This window comes from Dermacentor variabilis, chromosome 9, assembly GCF_050947875.1.
Source record: "Dermacentor variabilis isolate Ectoservices chromosome 9, ASM5094787v1, whole genome shotgun sequence".
Taxonomy (NCBI): Eukaryota; Metazoa; Arthropoda; class Arachnida; order Ixodida; family Ixodidae; genus Dermacentor; species Dermacentor variabilis.
The window spans coordinates 99,544,827-99,568,666 of NC_134576.1; the positions used below are offsets into that span (position 1 = coordinate 99,544,827).

A 23,840-nucleotide genomic window follows, 5' to 3' on the forward strand; every position below is an offset into this window, starting at 1 on the left:
AATGGGCGAGTGGATGGAAAGCCGAAAAAGTGGTAGTGAATAAACAGAGCGAGCACAGAAGAATGAGCAGAGCACGACTATACAGACGGTCACTAAGTCCGGCACGTTTCAAAAGCTGCAGCAGCGAACGAATTCCGGCATGGGATCTGCGCCTTGGAAAACCCTTCCGCAGTTCAACCGGTCTCACGTGACGACAGACTGAGAAGCTACTAGCAATTGAAATACACTGAGAGATGACGAATCCGGAGCCCGATGGTACTAAATGTCAGATCCAAAGGGTGAGGTGAAAGAACGTCGCAAGAGCCGACGATGAGTGGCGCCATCTCGTTTCTTATTCTGATTCATGGCGTTCCGCGTTTTGTTGTCTGCATAGTTGAATCTATCCTTGGGCTAATGATAACTGCGCGTAAGGAACTGTTCTCTAGCCAAAAAATACATGAGGCGATGCCCTAGCATTCACTTCACCGAGAGAAGAAAAAAAAGGTATACAGAGTAGCTCCTATCCTCGTAGCTGAATGTGAAATGACACAGCATCGCTTAATGCACCAAACTTCCGTATCTTTTCTTCGGTCAAAATTTATGTGATGTGATTTATTTATTTATTTATTTATTTATTTATCGATTGAGTGAGAGAGTGAGTGAGTGAGTGAGTGAGTGAGCGAGCGAGCGAGCGAGCGTGCGTGCGTGCGTGTGTGCACACGTGTTTTATTTACTTAGGAAGCACCGTAGCATTAGAACGACGACAGATAATGGCTATATGTGTTAAGAAGAGCAATAAAAACTTCGATTCAGATTATGTTGGGCGAATCTGCTGACAGTCATAAAAGCTGCGTAGGGCGTTGTGCAAGCCTCGGATACTGCACGGCCCGATGCTATCACTTATCTGATAAGAAAAGTCAAACTAAGCTCGTGTTATCAAGGTTCATAAAGAATGCGCAGCGGTCGTCTTTTTGTTGCTGAAGAACGATCCTGCGCTGAAGGAATGAAGTTTGCAGTTGCAGTATCACATGTTTGCAGTACTGCAATGAAGTTTGCAGTATCACATGATTCAGAATTGCGGTTAAATCAAAGTTTGACGCTGTGGCTCACCCGGCCCTGGGGTCAGCTGCAATAGAGATAGACATTGCGGCCGTCGGTGACGTCAGCAAAATGAACCAGGGATATCGTCAATCACGTTGGAATATAACCATTGTTTCCAGCTCATGACCACCTCGGCTAATAATAGCGTCCAATCGGATTGTGCACCGTCTACGCGGCAGCGGCTGCATACGTTCTTCCTCCATGATATTAGGGCAGTGTCGATGATTAACGATGCATTCTGTGGCGACGTGGTAATATGCAAAGCTCGAAAAGCTGCAGAATGCCCCTTGCAATTCTATTCCTTTTATGTGTTTATTTTTCAAGAGAATTTTGAACAAGCTTTCCAATGGACATTCGCCAGCAAGGCAAATTTGTCGAATAATTGATGAGAGACTCTGGTCTGTGCAAGCGGGGATTAGGGCCTGATAATAAAATAAAAGGAAATGAGCGGACGAAGAACCAATGAGGAAGAGCCGAACGACGAAATAGTGGCAAGGATATATATATATATATATATATATATATATATATATATATATATATATATATATATATACATATATATATATATATATATATATATATATATATATATATATACATATATATATATATATATATATATATATATATATATATATATATATATATGCGCGCAGGCCAGAGCGGTGGAAAACGTTGTCAGGGAGCCCGGCCCAGGCACTACTGGAAGGTGACGGTGACACAATAAACCGCCGGGGAGACGAGCCTGGTCATCAATTTTAGCTGTTAGTTTCACGGATTGACCATAACGCACTTGCGCACTCAATACATCATGCTAAAAAAATTAAGCTAAAAAAAAAAGAAACTTTGCCCGGTTCCATATTGCAATACTGTATTCCTTTTTATTTCGTGGGCATCGCACTGAGGTTCTCCATCCAATTTTGTTCTTTCTTTATTTAATTTTTAATTTTCCTACGCGCAAACATTCGCACCGATTCCCTCAAAGCTTTCTTTTTTACACACGCTGATTTAGTACTTATTTCGCTGCAATATTGTACACACTACAATGCCCCCCTACCCCCTGCTATACCCCCTCTGTATTGTTCGATATGTCGTGACATTGAGACCACCACTGCCCGGTTCGGGGCTACTTGTCAAACACCCACCACTCTCCGTCCTTTTGTTCCTCTAAACTCCCTAAAATATCTCGATCGGGCCTGTCCCATACTGGACCAGAGCTACACCTTCAAACAAGCAAACTATGAAAGAACACGCTAAAGCAGGCCACGCAGTCACAATTGCCAAAGAAAATGTTAAAGAGAAGGCTAGAAGGGAGCTCAAAACAAAAATAGAAAAAATATTCTCCCCATTCCTGGTCATCCCCATTCTCTGGAATCTTCCTTTGCTTTCCCAGATGTAGGGTTACTTTTTCGGGCTTTCCGTACCGTTAAAATTTGTTTCTTTTTGCCATGCTTTCACAGTGGACACTGCAATCTGATTCCGTTTTATTCGTTCTTTTCTAAAATAGAAAAAATGGGGAGGGGAGGTCGTGTCGGTCACTGCAGTGCTGTTTAGGGAATCAAAACGATGGAGTCGCCCCGGGAGCCGAGTGATAACGCGGCATCGTTTGCTCGCTTGCGATGAAAAAAAAAAAGAAAAACGAAAAACGTAAAAGTCGCGTGAACGAGGAGCATGTTTCGGAGGAGCGTCGGAGACGTAGGGAGGCTGCGCGTCCCATAGACCGGCGTGCGGGCTACAGAGATTAGGATTCGGTCCTCCCGACGCGGCGTCGCATTTTGGTTCGTTGCGCGCAAAGAAAAAAGCCGGGCCACGAGCACTGCCCACCCGCGCGCCGCGTTGTGGCAGTTTTTTGTCCTACGTGGCGTGTTTTGTGTGAGCGCCGTTTGGCGCACGGCGGGTGTAAATGAGAGTTCGTTTCGTCGCGACGGGTGTTTCTCTTTGTGAAACAGTGAGACAGATTTGTTACAGCGAACACGGATGACTTATGTCCTCAGCGTCCACCAGGGCGCCGGCAAATCTTTCTGGTCCTTCGGCGGCAGCCGTATAGGGGAGTTCGTGCGCCGTTGGCAATGCATATTTCTTCTTTTTTTTATTTTGCGTGCGGAGAATACAAGTTTAGACCGATCACTCTTTTTATTGCATCTTGACAGGAAGCGCCGATCAGTGTGTCGAAAGAAATCACTCCTATGAAGCAGTAAACTTTATTATTATCGTTCTTCTCGTACTTTTCCCGCATCAATGAATACCTCCCACTACCGTTCTTCTTTGTGGTCGGAAAGTAGTATGTTCGAACAGCTCTAACGTGATTGTTTGGACGCCTCTAGGTTATATGGCGAAGCAGCTTGCTGGGTTATAACTCGCAGCCTATATGATTACTATGCTTCGTTAGTCCATTTAGGAGAAACAACTACAATGTGTGAAAATATGTGCGATTTATAACCCAGGACGGCTATATTTGAATACTTGTCAAGGGACACTCAAAAACAACACTAAATAAATGCGGTCTGCTAAAGAATTCCTTCAAAACTCTCTTTTTTTTCCCCACACATTTGACTGAAAGGACCCGGGGGTCGAATGCCCAAAGCTTTCAGTTCGTAAATACTGTTTGCCCCATTTGTAGATGCCATGAAATGCTGTTATCTTGTGCAATAATAGTAACGTCGTTCTGAGACTTGTATGCGGAACGTCACGATCGGCTGACAACTGCTCTCGCGAGCATTTCTAGCGTAAGAACTGTTTTTGCGGATGAAGGCTCTGATCATTACTCAGTAAATCGAAGGCCCGATTTTCCTTCAAAGTTTCGCGCTGAAACGTGAAAGCCCGCAGGTCAATGTGACGTCACGTCACGGTGCTCTGGTGACATAGTTTATGGGAGGCGTCGCACTAGCCTTTTTTTGTTGTTGTGACTCTCCTGGTCTACCAGGGCAATATATACATATAATATATATATATATATATATATATATATATATATATATATATATATATATATATATATATATATATATATATATACGCTTATTGCCTTTGTTCTTGTGCACGAAGTGAAAACTTACCGCACCTGCTTAGAAGACTCGCAGGCTAGGAGCAATTATGTAACGAGCTGTAAATTCAACATGCACACTTTAAAAAACAAGCACGTTGTCATACCCATTCAACAGGACAAAGCCAACCAGCACCAGGTTGTCAGAACTCACCTGGAAAGAGAAATAAGAAAGATGAACATTAGCAACCCTCCATGTAGCTACGGCGTTTCGCAGCTGAGCGCGAAGTCGCGGGTTCGATCCAACGCGCATTACAGTGGGGGCAAAATCCTAAGAGAACAAGGAAGACAGAAGAAAAAAAGAACGCAAAATAGGCTAAATTGAGTGTACATTTTTAAATACCAAATGACGCAGAAAGCAAAACGGAAAGAAATGAAATAAAGCGAACGAAATATAACGCAAGAAATACACAAATGTAAAAATTGGTGCTGACGCATGAACACTTGTTTCCTAAGTACTTGAGAAAACGTGTCAAGGTCTGTGGTGCTACACCACAAGCCTTGACACCAAAAGGTAAAACAGGGACGGTCGCCAAGAAAAGAAAACATGCGCCGAGTTAGAAAAAAGTACATTAAGAGCCTTTGTCGGGTGGATTTGAAATTTCTCGAATGGTAATGAAAAGAAAGAATATGAGAGGGGTGGCATCAATTACATTCTGAAATCTCCTGTAATAGCGAGCGCCACAAAAGACGCATCAACAGGGCAACGCGAACAGCGAAAGTTAGCTTACTTTCGTAAGCTGCGAAAAAGTACAAGCGAAAAAAAAAAAAAAGAAAGAGAGACGGTCGCAATGTGGATACGATAAGAAGAAACCTCCTGCCAAAGGCACGCAAACACCCTGAAAACATGGCAGATCCAACGCGAAAAGGAAGCGCAGTTATAAGAGAGAGAAAGAGACAGAAGACAGAGAGAGAGAGAGAGAGAGAGAGAGAGCTTGTTGAGAGGAACAGGCGCTATTTTCTGCAGCCCTTTAGGGAGCACGGCTCAGCGCCAAAAAAGCAAGTGCTGTTATGAGCAAAACGATCACGACACGTGCAGGCAAATGCTCCAAGTAGACGCGGTGATGCCGCGGCAAATCTACGTTCTTTCCGCAAGGTTATCGTATTTTTTTTTTTTTGATCTCCGCTTTCTGGCCCGTGGGCTACTTAACCACGATAACACAAAGCATACTGCGTCCTACTCCCTCTGAGCAGCAGAGTGGATCTCCGGTAATATTTATCGGGATCCTCATTGGTGGAAATGGTTTCACCTCTCTCTCTCTCTCTCTCTCTCTTTCTCTCTTAATTTGGTCTGTAATACAGAGAAATAGCATAGGCGGCGCGTTTTCTGAGAGAGCAATTCATTTATGACCGTATGGGAGAAATCTAAGTCGCATTTTTGTTCTTTTTAAGCGTAAGGATTGTTTGCCATTGTCGGGCGCCTTCGTTAATAACATGTCCAACATCGCGATTGGCTGGAGTGTATGGCGGATGGGGCGGTACCTCTTAACCAGTGTCGCCCTATGTTCACATTATGCGGTGCTCTGTACACTCCAGTTTACTAGGTTGATCTGTGCACTCGCTCTCTAGTTTAAGAGAACGCCCGCGGTAAGCAAGCCAGTTCTTTTCTTCCTGACTGCAGTGCGCACACGTTGGGAAGCCTCAGAGCAGTATCTGCTTTCGGTGGCCTCACAAATGAGGATGAAATGAACATCAATGATGTCGCATTGTCGCAATGCCGGACGAGCCAGCTTGTCCGGCACTGTCTTCAACTGACGTCCGGCCGTCTCGAAAAAGAAGGAAGATTTGCGCCAGCCAAATATTGTGCTGCGGTTCATCATCTCATCAACATGCTCAGCTTGAAGTAGAGCGCCAATTTTAGTGTTTTTTTGGGGCGGGAATTTGTTGGGGAAGAACTTCGTTACAACGTGTTGCCCCACGAGTACGTTCACAGACTTCTCCGTCATCTGTAGGTTGACAAGTTACTTCCGGCGCGAAGTGACACCAGCATACGACGGCGCGATAACCGACCAATGTCTCGCCAAAGTATGAGAAACAGACAGCGCTAGTATGTACGGGTATGTGCGCATACGAAAGATCCGGGTTTGACTGGAGCGACTCCCGTATATCCGCAAATGCGTACATGCGACGAGGAAACGATGACGAACTCCAAACCCCGCATAATATATATATATATATATATATATATATATATATATATATATATATATATATATATATATATATATATATATATATATCCAAGGAAATCTTCGGTTTAAGAAGAGGTAATCGGAGAGCATTGAGAAAGGTCCTCGTCATGCAGCAGACACAGTTAGGGCCGTTTGACGACGACGACAGTAATGATGATGATGATGACAAGGTGCTCGCGCAGCAGAAAGTAGACGTTGCCATGTCGAAAGCTCTCAAGAAATGAGATCGCTTCGATTTGCTGCTTTATAGGTAACAAAATTATGCGGGTCCCAAGCCCAGCTTGGAATCAATGCGAAGCAAACCTCTCGTTGAGTGTTTAGTCAAATGCCACAAATTTTCCCGTTTCATTCCTGCCTCCTTGACGCAAAGGAAGCTGACGCACACGCGCTCTCGCACACCCGTGCTGCGCCACCTGACACGCGCGGCGATCACGTCAAAGAGCTATCTGAGGTTGGCGTTGATCCGACAAAAGCAATGCGTACGATTGTGGGCCTAATAAGTTGCTGAAGTTAAATGTTCCTCAATGCAAGTTCCTCTAATATGGCGAGCCAGTAATGTGTGTGTGCGTGTGTTTCAAGAAAGCCATTTGAACGAGAGTATGACTGTAATTGCGAATATGCACTGCACCGAAGCTCTACAGGTAATAACGAGGAAAGCAAAATAAATATAGCGATTGTGGCCTAATGGTTAGAGGGTCGGGCTTCGCTTGAATACCTCCAGGACACGAACAGAGTGTATCGACAAAAGTAAATTGAACGAAGTAAGTAAGCATGGAATTGTGGGCGGCGGTGTACCCCACAACCACGTAGCCGCATAATTGGGGCAAGCAACGTGTTCACTGCGTTCACCTCGCATTTGCCGAACTCCCGGGGCTTCGCAGGAGCGCGAAAAATTTGGAGGACGCTCGAGCTTCGCCTTTAAGAGTGGAACGGGACGGCATTCAATGGTCCCTGACTGATTGTCACGCTTCACGGCAACCGCAGCTTTCTTGCGGACGCGCCGAGGCGAGCGCCATCTGGATGGAGTTGTCGCAAACAAACGAGCGAGTGGCACCGTTTACGGTAGAAACGCTGGAAAAGGGGGCTTGCCTTTTAGTTTCCTCGTAACAGAATTGTGTTTTCTGGTATATTCAAATTACAGTCCGAAGCTATCGTGCCTGTTAGTTATGTTTAGGCCACCACCTCGCAATTTTCCTGACTCATTTTACTTTGAGGAACTCAGTTAGTTCAGTAACGCCTCTGCGCCATGCGGAGGGCCTGGGTGGTTGTGGTTCGGAATGATCTTGTTTTTTTCTTTCGCGAAACGGCGCCCGATGCCGACACCGGATTTTTCTGCGACGCGGGGCCCTTAACGCTATCGCGTAAAAAAATACAACCAAAGACAAAACAAAAAGACAACGTTGCGGCCCATTGAATGCAGCGTTGCCGAACGAGGAAACGCCAGACGTCAATACTCACAGGCACGTGGGCGTGCCCTTTCGGCTGAACGGGGAGTCAGAACTTCCGAGTGCGCGGAATCGACAAATATAGCATCCAACGCTGATGGGAGGGCAAACACGCGAAAGAAGCCGCGCCGTCACGAGCCACGCGTGTTGTCGGCATTCTTTCGCCCGCGGCGCCGTTTAGCGTTGCGTCCGTGTTTGTTTGTCCCACGGCGAGAGACTCGAATTCTCGCCGGTCGCGCATTATTGTTTAGGCGAAATTCGCTAAGCGACGAGAGTCTTTCCGCCTCATAATACTGGTGCTCGTGCATCACGTGCTGGCTTGTGACGTGGCCGTGACATTTCTGCGGCTGAACGCGACATTGCGTGTTCCGACTGCCCGGCAGTATACATAGAGAGGCCGCATTGGATGGTGCGCTGAGCGCGCACTGAAAATATATCGGCGCGCGGTAAGACACGGTGTCTCACAAAGTGGACCTGCGTGCGTGCGCACGCGGGTACGCGTGTATACCTGAAGGTCACAGATGCCAAAGACTGGTGGGTAACCTCAAGCCACTCCGCAGTTGCCGAGACAATGTTGTTGAAGGAATGTTGAAGGAATGTTGAAGAAATGTTGAAATGATGTTGAAAGAATGTTGAAATATGTTAAAGAAATGTTGAAGAAATGTTGTTGCCGAAAGAATTATTGTTGCAGGCTGTCTGCGTATGTTGCACGCGTTCGTCAGTTTGTAAATTACTTGCGCAGCGCGTTAATCAAGAATGGGCCTGCTTCCAACTTTGATGTACCCACTGCTGCCCCCATTCGGTGCCCCGCGGAGGTCCAACGCCGCCGGTTTTATGAGAGCCGCGCGAGCTCCCCTGGGGCCTCCGTTTGCCGGTATCAGCTTACCTTTCGCGTACTAAATGATCTCACCGCAATACAGCTCCGTATTGCGGTGAAGCTTACCAAATGGCACCCTCCGTTATGGAATTTAATCGAGGCATTCCCCTGGCCGAAAAGGGCGTTATGCGACATATTCCGTACTACAGAAATGCCCAAAGGTTACTCGAATGCTGTATATAAACAAACTGCGGGTCCCGGACATTGTTAAGTAGACGCTGCTCTATTCCGTTAAAGATTCATTTAGGCCTCCTTTTTAGCTGTCTTTGAGCAATCGTATGGAACGACCCCGAGAATGTTAAGGCTGAAAGAACTTTTTGTGACTGCCTACACACTGGTTATTTCTGCGAATTAAAACGAAGCATTCCCCTTATTTCACTACAATTTAATACTGATCCTTATATACTTTAGTTATGTTGTAATCGATGCGTATGCTAAACATTGATTTATTGGTGTTAGAGAGCGTCAGCGGCCTTTACCGCCACCGCGCCCACCACTTGAAAGCGTCGCAAGTTCTAACCAAGCCAAGCCGTAGACGCGCGGCGCGGCTACGCCGTAGTACGCGCTAAGCTGGCATGCGGCGGAGACGGTACAGCGGTAACGGTGGAGCAGAGCGGAACGCTAAAGCCATCTATTAACGGTTTCGCTCTAAAACCACGAATGGCTGGCCCGGCGGAACGTTAGTTCCCCGGACCAGCCATGGTCCAGACGTGGTCACGCGTCTTTGTAGCACGTCTGCAGTTGACACCGATGTCGTTTGAGGCTGCGAAAAAATAGATGCAAACGGCGTTAGATAGCCAGACTAGTGCGCAAGGCTACCTTAGGCCACCAGTAAAACACAATTGCTAAGGGACGTCAGGTATTGAAGCTCTCACATTACCTGAAGTTACCATATTGAACGGGCATTGAAGAGAAAGGCAAGCGGAGCTGTACTGGTAAATTAGGCTTCCACAATACAAAAAAAGAAAGAAAGAACTCTTACCATGCGTGAGCTGGGGTTCGATAAGCCAGAAAAGACGCAATGACGAAGGTACGTGTTGCGAGCAGAGAAGTTTCTGCACCAGAGAGCCGTGACGTCATAAATTTTGGCAACGTCTGCTCGGGCCTAGTAACCTTTCTTTTTTTATCGTTAAAGATGGACTACACACACATGTTATCAAACCATTTCAGTCTATGTGTCTACATATAGCTTACTTTTGAATTTTCCGGTCAGTGGTGACAAGAAAAGAAAAGTAAACGTAGCGATCATTGTAAACTTGGCCCTCTGCTAACCAAAACAATGCCATAATTCCTTGAGTAAGGTTGAGATGAATCTTAGACAGTAGTATATTCAGAGCTGCACTACCAGGCTTCGTGACAATTTCGGCGTACTGCTCTGTATTACTGACGTTAATTAATCACTCCTTGAGTCAGAAAGCCGTCTACACAAAAATAACGAGTTCATCTATTATGACAATTATTTCAGTTTCTCTTTCATTACATAACGCGTCATCTGTGAGAGATCAATTCTCGCAATCAATTAACATTTATAATTATGACGCTTATTCTGATGCGACTTGATCATTCATGCTACACAAATACAAAATCTTTCCTGCAAAGTTGGTGCTATATTTACCGAAAAATAGACCAATGTCAAAACGCGTCTAACGTAAGCCTAACGCGGTTGCCCTCTCCTTTGCAGTGGCTGCAAAGGAGAGGGGGCAAGCCACGACAGACATGGGGCGCCGTCTAGGGGTGCCCAGTAGCATCGCAAGGAGGCAAGGCTTAGGCATAAATGTATAAGTGGGTACTGATCTATAGTGGCGCGTGTGGTCGTTTTTTTTTTTTATTATTGCCGGCTTTGACATACACAAACGATACACAAAAAAGAAAACATGTCAACAGGGATTTCGCTGGCACGACATATTAAATTTCTTTCAATGCTGCAAGTTTATCTAGCATGTCAATCCATGTTGGTTCTTCAGGAAGCGCCCGATGGACATCCCTGAACCGTACTACAGTTTCAATGAAGCGATCCCGTGTAGTTCGCGAACTGACATCAGCATTGTTGAACTGCGTTCTAGCTTTCCACAAACGTTCGTAGTGCGTAGTGGGCATCTGCACCCTCTGTAGAAGACAGCAGTGACGAGAAAAGGGCCCCCGCAGAGTTGGGCGAAGGGGCGAGGAAAGTTTCGCTTCAAAAGATAGAATCGACTAAACAAGACGAAAGTGCTTCAAACTTATCGTGCGGGTGTAACTCCATCTCTAAGAAAAATATTACAAAATATATGACAAAAGGCGCCGTATTACAACTTACGCCATTACAATTATGCAAGCCTAATATATGTTGACACCGTGCCGGCGAGTAATTCGCGAATCTCAAGTTCCCGGTATACAGTCACGCAAAACCCAGGCGCAAGTAGAGCGACAAAGGACAACACAAATGCCGTTTAAATTTTCGTCTAAGTGAATGGCTCTTTGCAGTTATGAGTATAGGAATGTTGAAGAGTTCGTTGGCCTCTGCGGAGACGTGTTATATTGTCGCGGGAGGCAGCTGCGATAGCAGTGACGTCCATCTCCGTGCGCGCGTGGTGCCATTCAAGCTCGCAGTGCACAGAGAGTGATTAATCTAGCAGCTACAATTACAAAGAGAGACACGACCTTTTTTTTAAAATTTATTTTTGCTCTATCACTGTCTGCGAACGTCATCGCATGCACTTACAAGCGTCAAGACCTTAGCCGCAAATATAGGTATATTATAGAGTGGGAATTATTTTCGCACCCGCTGCTTGTCTCATTCCATGATGGTGACGTCTGAAACCATGAGAGGAGTCTGAAACCATCCAAACGCTCAACCAAGGGCCAGGGATTCTAAAAACATTATTAAAATTAAATTATGGGGTTTTTACGTGTCAAAACCACGATATGAAAATGAGGCACGCCGTAATGGGGGACTCCGGAAATTTTGACCACCTGCGGTTCCTTAACGTACACCTAAATCTAAGCACCACGAGTGTTTTTGCATTTCGCCCCCATGGAAATGCGGCCGCCGTGGCCAGGATTCAATCCCGCGGCCTCGTGCTTAGCAGCCCAACACCATAGCCACTAAGCAACTACGGCGGGTCTAAAAATATGACACTCAAGCTGATCATGTGTTTCTTTTCCACAAAGGCGAGATAATATGGCCAAGGAGAGCCAGGAAATGGCGTTGAGCTGTGGATGGATTGATGGAATACGGTTAGTGGATGTAACGTGGCCGATAGAAGCTTAAGATCAGTCGCCGTATGAGCGCGTAAAACATAAATATGCATCATATATATATGAAAATGCTCGTTGTGAGGCGAGCTGTGGACATAGATTATATATATAGTCGCAATAAAATAAAGAAATGAGTCACCCCAGCATACGCCAAAGAGGGTGGAGGCGAAGGCCTGCACGCTCAAAAGACATTACTTGAAATTCCTATTCGAATGCGTTGTTACTTCTTGTTAATTGTTTTCTCCCATGAAAGGTCGTTGGTTCGAGTGCCTTAATTGACGCTACCTTGATTAGCTGGCCTTAATTAACTTCGCCCTAATTAACAACAAAGGTTAAGGGTGCGACTCCCACCGAGGGTAGTGGGTTCGAGTGCCTGAATTAACTCTATCTTAATTAACTTTGCCTTTCTTTTGGCATATTGAGCGACATGGAGCGGCATTGAGAGCCAGCTATGGAAGAAAACGACGACGAATGTGCGGGCAAGCACTCGCACGAGCGGGTGTCCGCGCTTGGCGAGCTCACGTCTTTTATTTTTTAATTGTAATGACTCATCCCTGCTTTCCGCAGATGATTTCCGACATGTAAATTTCCGGTCGGAACACGAGCAAATGTCTTTCACGACAATGCGAGCTGACCTTAAAAAGCTTCCGCTGTAGAGTTTCCCGCCTAAATTTTTTACTTTTGTAGATCTGGTTTATCAATAACTAACCTCTGCTCTTCTCGCAATGAGCCAGAAACTACGGACCATTTCTTTCTTTCCTGCCGCCTTTCCTCTCTCCGCGGAATATTCCTCTTAGTTCCAAATAGTAAACTGGGTTTAGCGCTTGCTACACCAAAGATTAACAAAGGAATAATGAGACATCCACCCGATCGTAGCAATTGTTACAAAGGAAACCCATTCGGGTTCCTTCTTTAAGTGGGAGGCTTTCCTTTCAAGGAACCCGAACAAGCATCGCACTGGCCGTGATAGCCCAGAGGCTGTAGAGCTGCTCTCCTGAGCTCGAGGTACCGGGTTCCATCCCGGCAGCGGCGGCCGCATTTCGAGTGGAGTTTAAATGGAACAAAATGCTCGCGTAGTTGGATTTAGCTACACGTTGTTTTTTTTTAAGAAACTCTATGAATGGTCAAAATTAATCCGAAGTCCCCCGATATACATGATCATACGCGGATCATGGCTCGCATAAAAACCCAGAAATTAACTCATTCAAAGTGTGCAATAAGGTTCTTCTTCTTGTACACATTGAAAGTGCAGTGGAAACGTTGATACACTCTCCGCGTCTTCAGTAATGTTGCCCGTGGATTCTTTTCGATCTATACTGTAGGGTTAGCAATCGGCAACTGCTACTTAGAAGGTATACGTCCAGCCATAATGGGAAAACGTGAACTTTTATCAAATTTATGCCACAGTGATAAGAAGTGCGCGAAGGAAATGTCTCCCATCCGGGGAGCAGATTTTTTGCACCCGAAAAGCGACCATGCAGAGGTTCACGCCGTCGCCAAAGAAATCGATCGCCGCGCATTTGTCCCTCGCGCCTGATCGAGTATCTTTTCTTTTTTCTTTACCACCTCCCTTTCTCTCTTGCGTCTCCGCACGCGCGCCCGGTCTTTATTATCGTGTTTTTTTGTCTCGTTTCGAATCTCGCGGAAAGCGCGCGTGATTTCAATTGATAAACGATCGTTTCCGGACTAACTCGCAATGCACACAGACGGTCTCACGCGCAGCGACTCTGCAGCGCAGGCGGGGATATTTAATGAGCGATGATTTACGAGTGGCACGCCGTAGCAGGCGACGGATAAGAATCAAATAAACTCGGGGGAGAAATAAAAGAAAGAGAAAAAGAAAGAAAAAGAAAACTAGAACGCCGCGCAGAAAGCAACCGGCCACTAAACATCGACTTGTGTTTGCAGAAACCTGACAAGGGTGTTAACAAGAGTCAACATGAAATATCGAAAAAAAAAAATGAAGAAAAAAATTTGAAGGCAGGACCAGGGTATGTCCTTGCTTTTTTTTTACGTTCTTTCTTTTTTTCTCTTTCTTTTTCTGATTATTTTTTTTCCCTTTGGGCAAAGTAAGACAAAGGGGGCCGCTTAGCCAGCTGTTTTAATTCGACATTTCTCTTTGCGTTTCTCCGAGTTTCCGAGCGAGAAAAAAAAAAGAGAGAGAGAGAACAGAAAATACTTATAAAAATGACGGAAGTTAACGCGCTTTTTGGTACCGTGCGTACTATATTCTAATGCTTGTTTTCATCGTAGGGAGGCGGGGCGGAGTTGGCTCGTGAAAGCGGCCTTAAATGTGATTACCATCTGTCCACGGCAAAACAAGAGCCCTAAGCTCATTCGCTACACTGGCGAGAAAAGTAAATAAATAAATAAAGAAAGAAAGAAAGAAAGAAAGAAAGGAAAAGATAAACATAAGTGAAAGAAACATCTGCACCCGCGCTACTCTGTAAGATGCACTTGACAATATATGTATTTCGTTGTTGCGAGTGGCGTCGACTTTCTTTGCCTGCTGTTCGTAGAACCCCGAGTCCGCTTCGGGTATACGTTCGTTACGAAATTCATTTGCGTGTGCCTCTGTTTCTGCCGTATACTTCAACGCGAGAGTAAACGGAAAGGGAGCTAATCTTCCCTCTCTTAATTTTCTTTTACTGTACGCTCCATGCTGCCACGACTTCGTCGCTCCTACTTTTCTTTCTTTTTTTTTTCTTTAAATATAATCTCTGCTTCAACAACCAGTACGAAGTAAAAGTGTCCCCTTCTTTTTCTTTGTAAGGAGCATTTTTGGCGACGCTGACGAATGTTGTGCGCGGAATTATCTACGCTTTCCCTCTCCCAGTCCTAGCGAAAACTGAACCTTCGTAAAAAAAAACACACACACACACACACACACACACACACACACACACACACAGCAGCGCGCAACCGTCTGAAGAACTCCTCCCCCCTCTCCCCTTCTCCCACAACCATCCACGCGCCTCGTCTACGCTATACCTTTTATGACGTTGCATAATTTTTTTTTTTTGGCACCCGTTTTAATGACTGTTGTCACTCGCCTTAAAAAAGAAAAGCGCATACAAGGCGCACGCCTCCGTCGCGCATAAAAATTGCCGGATGAACCACATCGCAATTAGGCGCGCGTGGAGAAAAAGAAACATTAAGCGCCACGGGGAGCAGTCAGAGGTTGCCGCAAGCCTTAAAAAATCGTTCCTCTCATTAGCGCCAGGAGCTTTTGTTTTTCAGATCCCGTTCTCACGTACGTTTCTATCCTCCTCGCGTTCTGGCATCCAGAGTTTCCATTACTGTACCACTCGGCGTCCCAGAACGGGGCGGGTCATCTTACCGAGACTCCAGCATCTATCATCATCATCATCATCATCATCATCATCATCATCGTCGTCGTCGTCGTCGTCGTGATTATTATTATTATTATTATTATTATTATTATTATTATTATTATTATTATTAGTATTGTTGTTGTTAAAGGACGTACACATGCAAAATAAATTCTTATTTTGGTAAACTTTCGTTTCAAATGGCGGGTTCGTACGCTTAACCATACGAGTGCGACTAACGCGTGAGTTTATGCGGTAGTAGCGCTTCTTTCGCAGTTCTGATCGCCTCTAATTCACGTTGAAATGGAAAACAGCTTATCAGGTGTGAAGTGCTGAGATTGACAAGTGCCTTATTCCTCTCCGTCTTGCGCTTCTTCTTTAATATACGTTTATTATCAGATGTAGGCCCCTTTAATGGGCACCGGGTACTCCTATTCATATAAAGACGCCAATAACGCAGGCCACAGGTAAGAAAAAAAAATCACGTAAAAAACACCTTCGAACCTTAAGCCAACGTGTATAAATAACTAAAACAAACTTTAAGGTCATCGTATCTCTCAAGGTACGATGCGTTTCCCAGGCTCCTTCATCGCCCGTTTTGACTTCGGCGCCCCCAGAATTAGGCACGACGTCGTTTACGACGTCGGATCGCAATCAGTGCCAAAAAAAGAAGTTGACGGAGCGCGCCCGATGTTGTTTCATTGCAAAAAAAGTCCATCTTCAACACCCTTCCCTACTTAACCGGGGAAACCACAGATCGAGCGACGGTCACTTGGAATTGCCCGATTAAATCGGCTTTTCCCACGAACAACGTTTGAAAAGATATAAAAAACGAAAAACTTAAACGGCTGTGTGAGCTCACATCTCTAGAGATTGAAGAAATCCTCGTCGGCGAACCGCACGACGAAAACGCAAATCAGCCGCCCTGCGATGCCACTTTCCCGGCAAACAAGCGCAGAATCGGAGTCAAGTTGTCAGTCGACTGCATAGAAAGAACGGTGCGAAGCGAGGAGAAAAAAAAATAAAATAAAAAAGGAAGCCGCTCACAGTGCGATCGGGATAGAATGCACTTATTCGTCGGGAGTCCGCATAAAACAGCATCTCTTTTATTTTTTTGTTTTTTCTTTGTGGCTCCTTTTTGTACGACGCCGCCTGCCGCTTAAGGTAAAGCGGTCGGAGCTGCTAGCGCCATCTGTGAGCCTGCGGCGCAAGCAGCTCTCGCGTTCTAGTGTCTGGTTGCCTTTTTTGCAATGCAAAACAGCAATGCATGGCCCCAATAGGAAAACAAACGAACAAACAAAAAATGTACGCGGTATCGAAGAAAGCACGACGATAGAGGTGACATCAACTACGGAGCCCGAGAAGGACTACACAAAAGTGCAAAGATATATTAAATTACGGCCCTTGGTTATCTTCCTTCTGGAAGACCATGGTCACTCCTTTCAGAGACAGCAAATTTCTAATAAATTTGTCACAGCTTCAAAATCTTCTAACATCGTGCAACGCAAAGTAATTTGAAATTTTCTAAATATTTCTGGCTAAACTTAATTTTTCATGTCGGGCATCAGTGCGAGAAAGCCTTTTTTTGTGATTGACCTAATTTATTTGGGCAACGGCATAAGGAAGACGAGGAGGAGGAAAAGAAGGAAGGAAAGGGGGGGATGTCACCTGCACGCACGTTTGCTTTGCTACCTTACACAGTGAAAGGGGTTTAACGGCATAAGCTTTTTTTTTTATTTTGGCAAGAAGCTCGGCCCAAGCGGTTTTATTTCCTTAACCATACGTGGTCGATGAGGAAAACGAATAGAACATTTGGAAGGATGGCTTACAGCGCACGATGCTGAATACACACAAAGGCATTACCTACTGGCATTCTCATTATTCGTATAATGTTCTAGGAACAAAGCCAATGTGGGCAGTAACGCTGGTCTTTTCCAATGTTTAGTGAATCAGCTGTAATTCACGGTGTAGCTCGGTTAATGATGCATGAAGAAGAACAATAATAATGATTTGGCAATACTACGGCGCCGTTGGCCAAGTAATTACGTGTCGCTGAGGCCAAGCTTTGCGACACTGATGAATTTCGTAGTGTTCAACCACTGCGGATCCGCACACAAAGAAATTTGATCCTGTACGGCACCTAAGTTATCGTTATTCTTGAAACCAATTTTTCCATCCCGATGTTGCATCAATTGTTTTCCTGCAACAAATTTGGGTTCTGGGACAATGGGAAGCAGTGCCCCGCAGCTTCCGTTGCTAAGGGGGGGCACGACCCCCCCTCCTCCCCTTTCTTCCCAATACCGACCTCTCTCAACTATAACAATTAGGGATTGGCTTAACAAATACAAAAAAAAAAAAGAACTCGCCTAAGCGAAATGAGCTATCCTCCCCGGCCTCATGCCACCACACTCAAAATAATACACCTCCGGAGCCCCTGGTCGCATTGCTAATTAAAAATTGCATCGCGCACTTGTTTGCAATCCCCTGTATTGCTGAGTTAATTAGTGGACATCGTCCTGTAATAACTGCAGAACAAAACAACAAGAAAAACAAAAACAAATGAAAGCTCTCATACCACGCCGATCAAGAACTGCGCTGCAAGTATACGTTCTGCCAGGTGTGTGTGCGCTATATATTTCTGCTCGTGTTTACGTTTCACCGGATATGGCGCAGCTGAATGCGCACTGCTTTGATTTTGTTTCCATTGCAACGTCTATCAATCAACAAGTCGATCTTTTCTGTTCTTTTCACCTTCGTTCTTTGCCGTTCTGTGAACACTCAGTGTGTTTTCAGCTATTTATTTTCTCTGCTGCATTGCACAGGGGTCGGTGTAATGCAGCCAGTCCTTCCGCTCGATTCTGTGCCACCGTTATCATCCGCCGTTCACGGCTGGTTGAATGAATGAATAGAATTTATTGATAGGAAAGACAGAGAGGTCGACCTGAGCTAGTGAGATCTAGTCTGCACGGCTGGTTGATCCCACCGATAGGGCGAGTGGGGCATCGCTCTGCCCGCTGACGAAGTGTGAAAAGGAATGGCATCGGAATAGAATCGTTACATTATTCCTGCCCTGACTCACACTCGCGACGTTGTTGGCGCACTAAATTGTGCGTTTTCCGTATACAACAGCTATCGTTGCGACTAGCAACACTATTGAGCAAGCAGGCAATCACGCCGAGGAAATCATTGTGAATATTAACTCTTTTTTTGTTTGGAACATAGAGCTAGTAGGAAAATAGGGAATTGAAAGTGGAAGAAACGACAACTTGCTGCTTTTGGGAACCGAACCAACGACCTCCGCATGACGTGTGCGATGGTATACCAATCGAACTACACGGCGGCGGGCTGTCCCCGACGTCCACTTTCCGTGGGATATATTTGCATGCACTCTAAGTCTATAGGCTTGGGAGTGTTAGCCAGCGCTACTTGCGACAATAGCGGCGGATGTGGAACGTCATTTCTACCCCGTGAGTTTACAAGCTGGCACTTGGCCAACGAGCCCACGTAGACTACCTCAAGGCATCCATGGTTGCCAGACGCAAGGCCCTCGCCATACGATGACCGAGAACAGAGGGGACTTGACTCGTTTTTAATTGCGGCCGCACCGAGCCGACAGACATTGGCACCCGTTTTCTTTACTCTTCTAGATGTCCTATACGCCTTGCAAAGGGTCAAAGAATTGTGCCGCGAGTTGTTTTACGATCAGCCTAGGAGTCATGGGCACCGAAAGCTGCTGCTCGGCACCGTTATTATTCCACGTCAAGTGTACGCACTGCGCTACTGGCATTCAGGCTGCTAAAATTTTGTTGATCATTTCGGCCGCCGCGCTGGATAGTTATTTTGTGTTGCCATTATGGCGTAGATATAGCTGGAATCATCTTATAATCCTACATATACCGTAGGGGCAAGTCGGAAATAGTGAACAGAAGAAATACCGTGGCGTTCCACTCATTAGCAATACAATACGTCTATTGACATCTAACCCCTATTATGAATAAAATAAGAAACATGTTTTACGTATCTTAAGGTCCAGGTGGCTTAGTGACGGAGGACCATGCACGTATGAGGGGGCATTTCGCGTCGGAGAGGCAGCATTTCAAGCCTTCTCTCGTAAAACTTGCTTTTCGGAAGAACAACGTAATAAATTAATCGATGATACAATGTTTCGAAGTTTCATTTGAGAACAAGGCCGGCACGGGTCGGACTTCTCGCGTGTGCACCCCTCGTGCGGCATGCAGCGATACGGTGTGGGTCATTTCTGACATTCGAAATTCTACGCTCAGGTCATGATTCTGCGAGGTCGCACAAGTCTCGCTGCGTTTCCTTTTTTTTTTTACTGGGTTTTACGTGCCAAAACCACTTTCTGATTACGAGGCACGCCGTAGCGGATAAATCCGGAAATTTCGACCACCTGGGGTTCTTTAAGGTGCACCTAAATCTAAGTAGGCGGGTGTTTTCGCGTTTCGCCCCTACCGAAATGCGGCCGCCGTGGCCGGGATTCGATCCCGCGACCTCGTGTTCAGCAGCACAACACCATAGCCACTGAGCAACCACGGCGGGTGCGTTTCCTGGTTACCTTACAAGCTATTACCGCGGTGGGTAAGCGGTGAAAGAAGGTAGTGATCCCGTGGCGAAGATAAATATGCCGCTAAAGACATCGATCGCTTCGCTGGGTTGTGTAGATGATCCCTGGTATGGGACACGTGGTTCTGCTTCGCTTTCGCGAAAGAGTAATTAGAAAAATAAATCAAAACTGTCTCCCAACTTTTCTTTAGGTGTATCAAATAAATTCTGTACCCGATGCCAATGAGTGACAGCGCCGGAGCGACGGCCACAGCGGGCAGGTAAGCAGCGTTTTCCTAAAATGACCTTTTTAAAGTCCTTGTTATGAAGAGACCCTTCGTCCACGAATAATGAAAAGCAAGGGTCACGCATGCTGGAAACCTCACGTTCTACTTTTCCTTGTTGTTGTTGCTGCTGCTGAACGGCTGACGATTATTGCAAATGGTGCGAAAATGGCCGCGGCGGCCGTGACAGATCAGGGATTACCAGACACAGCGAAGAAGACGGAGCGTGGCTTGAGAAGGAAACCGGAAAATGACTACTTCGCAGCTCAGCTTTTACGTCGGCGTCCGCATCGAGCGCACTTCTCACAGTTGGATCGCGTCGTTGTGCACCGGCGTAGTAGCGTAACGACGCATAGTACTTGTAACAGTTGGGCCACTGACCAGTTGCCATAATCTGCGAATATGTGACCAAGCTGCTGCAAGTACAGCTATAGAAACAAAACAAAAATTTTAAAAAGGCTTCGACAAGACGGTGTGTCTTAAATCGTACGCTGTGATACCTTCTAAGATCAAGAAAGGAAGGGAAGAAATGACTGTAGAAAGATAAGTTGTAGTTGATCCGCAGATAGCCCAGGAGGTGGACCGAAGTAAAAGTGATGAGATTAGTCGAAAAGTGGAAAAAACCCTCTGCACTCGGCAGTGAATGGGGAACTCTCGCAGCGTGTAAAGTGCTCCCACCACGAGTAACGTGTCCATTTGCTGACTTTACTCAGGTAACGATTCTTTGTCAAACTACTTCTTGCGTATGGGGATACCCTAGCAACGCTCATAAGCATGCCTCTGCCGTACGCATTACGGTGCCTCCTCTCCGATGTGACATTTGTGTTGCGATATTTCTTTTTTACAGCGAAGCTCCGTATGCCTAGTTTCCAGCGGATCTATGTCCGTAGACCAAAAACCGTGGGCCGATCCCGAAGATAGTGCAATACCGGGCCGACCCGTGGCGAAGGAAGGAAGGAGTAGATTTTAATGAAGAGAAAGGAGGAGAGGTCGGCCTGGAGAGCGTCTCTAGCCTGCTACTCCTCACTGGGGAAAGGGGAAGTGGGAAATACAGGGAAAGGCAGGTGGCGGGTGATTATGTTATGGTACAATGAGGTACTATATACACGTTGTCCAATATGCGGATGCGCACTGTAGACGCAATACACGTAAGAGTAGTCTTGTCCATACAAAAAGTAATCTTGTCACAAACAGTTATTGCGCAAACACATTTCGCACTGACTGCACGTCTCACAGCTTCTAGAGGCGATTGTCTAAACCAGTCTCACTTAAAAAGTTCAAAAGTGATTTTATGGCACGTTGGGCACAGTGAACACTCCTCCACGCGCCCAAAATCTTTTCTTCGGAAAAGGGGCGGGAGTCCAAGCTGTCAACCGTAGATTTGAGTGTTCTTCGTTCGGCCGCATATTGAGGGCACACGCAAAGTACGTGAGCTATTGTCTCGAGAGTGTGACAGACGCTACATTCAGGGTCCCGTGCTTGTCCAATCTTGTGAAGGTATCGGTGGGTGTATGCCACACCCAGCCGTAATCGATGAATGAGCGTTTCCTGACTTCTCCGCAGCCGAAGTGGAAGCCGGAATTGTAATCCAGCGTCAAGTCTATGGAGGCGCCCTTGTCGATTTTCGGGGTTGTCCCAATGTCGCGCCGTAGAAGTTTTAATGGAGGTATGGAGCAAGGCGTTAAGGTTAAGCAGGCTTCAAGCACTCCGGCACCTTGCAACAATAAGTTTGACATCTTGAGTCCAAATACAAGCCGTATCAGATACCAAGCTGATAAGAACAGATACTACACTTTGACCCGCGTCGGCCATGTCTACGTTCGCAACGCCATATCTTTGTCGGCGTTCCAAGCGCTTGCGTATCGCCTATCGTTTCCTTCCGCTCTCCCGTGGTGGCGGTCCCGTCGAAACGTCTCGCGTGTCTAGTTTCCTCCGCCTCCTCAGGGCAGCGGTCCCGTCATCCACGCGAATGTATATAAAGATCACGGTAAATGAGTCCGTACCTATGTTCAAAATTATGTGTCACTTCTGTGTCGTATGCCAAACAGCTTCGCCGGTCATACACCTTCAAAGAGTGGAATGACTCATTATTTCTTATCTTTTATTCCATGTGCGCACAGTCTCGTATTTATTTCTCGTTTTTTTTTAACGTTGTAAAAGAGTTCGAACGTCTTGTGAGCCGTCCCGAAACAACTACCCTCCTGCATCGCGCTGGTTTTCGGCATATCTTGCATAACACAAAAGAGCGCAGTAGACGATGTGCTCTTTACCTCAATGTCTCCATAGCAACCCGTGATAAACACAGAACAGAAATGAAAGTCGGCAAAGCTCCGTGTGATCCAAAGTTATCCATATGATCAGACACTTTGCAGTTTATTGCGATGGTTTAACGGCGGAGACGACCCTTTGGTGAAGCACGTGGAAGCCCTAATGGTAAGATGAGAGAAAAGCTACTCTGCGCTTCGTCGGGTTACAGGTGCATTGCGCCTCTGTGCTCCACTTCGCACGAATAAGTTGCGAACAAGAAGAAACATTATTAATGAACGGTCCGGCAGCTTTTGTTGTGGTGGCGGCTCGAAGTCCTTGGACTCGGGCGGCATCTTAGGCTTGCCGGGCGGCCCAGAGCTGGTCTGCCAACTCTGAGCTTTTGAGAGCCGCCTCCTAGCGGCGGCGACGCCGATGGAGAAGGTCTCCGGCGGCTCCCGCAGCCGGGGCGGCGTCGGGAAGAAGCGAGCTCGAGGCTTCCCGTACTGTGGCAACTGTCGCGATTACGGACGCGTCGCGAACGGAGGTGGTTTCATTACCGTGGTTGCCGGCACATAACCAGAACATGTGTCGCAGCGTTGCTCTCTGTACGCAAGCTTTACAGGCATCTGTTGGATGTAAACGCGGGTAGCAGTGATGTAAGGCGGCGGGGCTAGGGTAGGTGTGTGTCTGGAGCAAGCGTTAAGTTACGGTCTCACTCCCGTTTAGTTTATCGTGTGGTGGCGGGAATGTGCGTCTTTCGAGTCTGTAGTGTTGGGTGAGGTCCCTGAACGTGGTCAGGCGATCCGTCATATCATCATTACTCTTTAATTTAGTTCTACTCGGTCTACCTGAGAAATTAACAGAAGTAGAAGGATTGCACCACAGTCTATACGCGGATGAAATCACCTTCTGGGTTCCCGGGGGAGGATGTGACGGTCACGTCGGGCGAACGCTACAGGCAGGAGTAGATGCGGTCCAGAATTACTTGCGTGGAACGGGCCTCGAGTGCTCGGCTACCAAGTCCGAACTCTTAATCTGCAAACCGACAAGGAGAGGTCGTAAAACCCTGCGCGACGAGGAACGGGAATACTCCGAAATACGCATTATATTGGCAGATGGTTCTCCCGTAGCGCACGTAGAAAAAAAAAATAGAATCCTGGCATTACACCTGCAGGCAAATGGCCATAACGGAGAGACCGTGCGAAGACTGCGAGAGAGTTTTATTTCTCGCACTACTCCCCGCGCGCAAGGAAGTTTGTTGTTGCCGCCACCTCAAGAGCACTTTAGAGATTCGCGCAACATCTCTGCTTTTTCGCGCTTATAGATACGCTCGCACGTTTCGAGCGTGCGAAACACCAGCAAACCTGTGACGACATACCTCTGTCTAGCAACGTCGCATTCATCGTGAACTAGTACGATAAGGAAAACGGGGCGCACCTAGCTGTGACGTTCACGCCTGACCATGTATCGCCGGAGACTATCACAATCGACAGATGCCGAGTGTGTGTATGCCTACTCCATATGCGTTCCATTTGTC

The 23,840-nt window shown here is 46.4% G+C and overlaps 1 protein-coding gene and 1 non-coding gene across 4 annotated transcripts in view; both read right to left on the reverse strand.

Annotated features, from left to right (window-relative positions):
* The window catches only part of LOC142557180 (uncharacterized), a 434,150-nt gene that overhangs the window by 247,254 nt on the left and 163,056 nt on the right, over window positions 1-23,840 (reverse strand). The window contains exon 1 of one of the 3 annotated variants that reach the window (XM_075668852.1): window positions 4,234-4,251. The exons of the other annotated variants lie outside the window; for them this stretch is intronic. The gene's annotated coding sequence lies outside the window, so the exon portion shown is untranslated. Of the gene's footprint in view, window positions 1-4,233; window positions 4,252-23,840 lie in introns of those variants that run through there. 3 annotated transcript variants of the gene reach the window in all.
* On the reverse strand, window positions 21,681-21,868 carry LOC142558641 (U2 spliceosomal RNA). Its single transcript, XR_012823062.1, has one exon. It is a non-coding gene; the product is annotated as a U2 spliceosomal RNA (small nuclear RNA).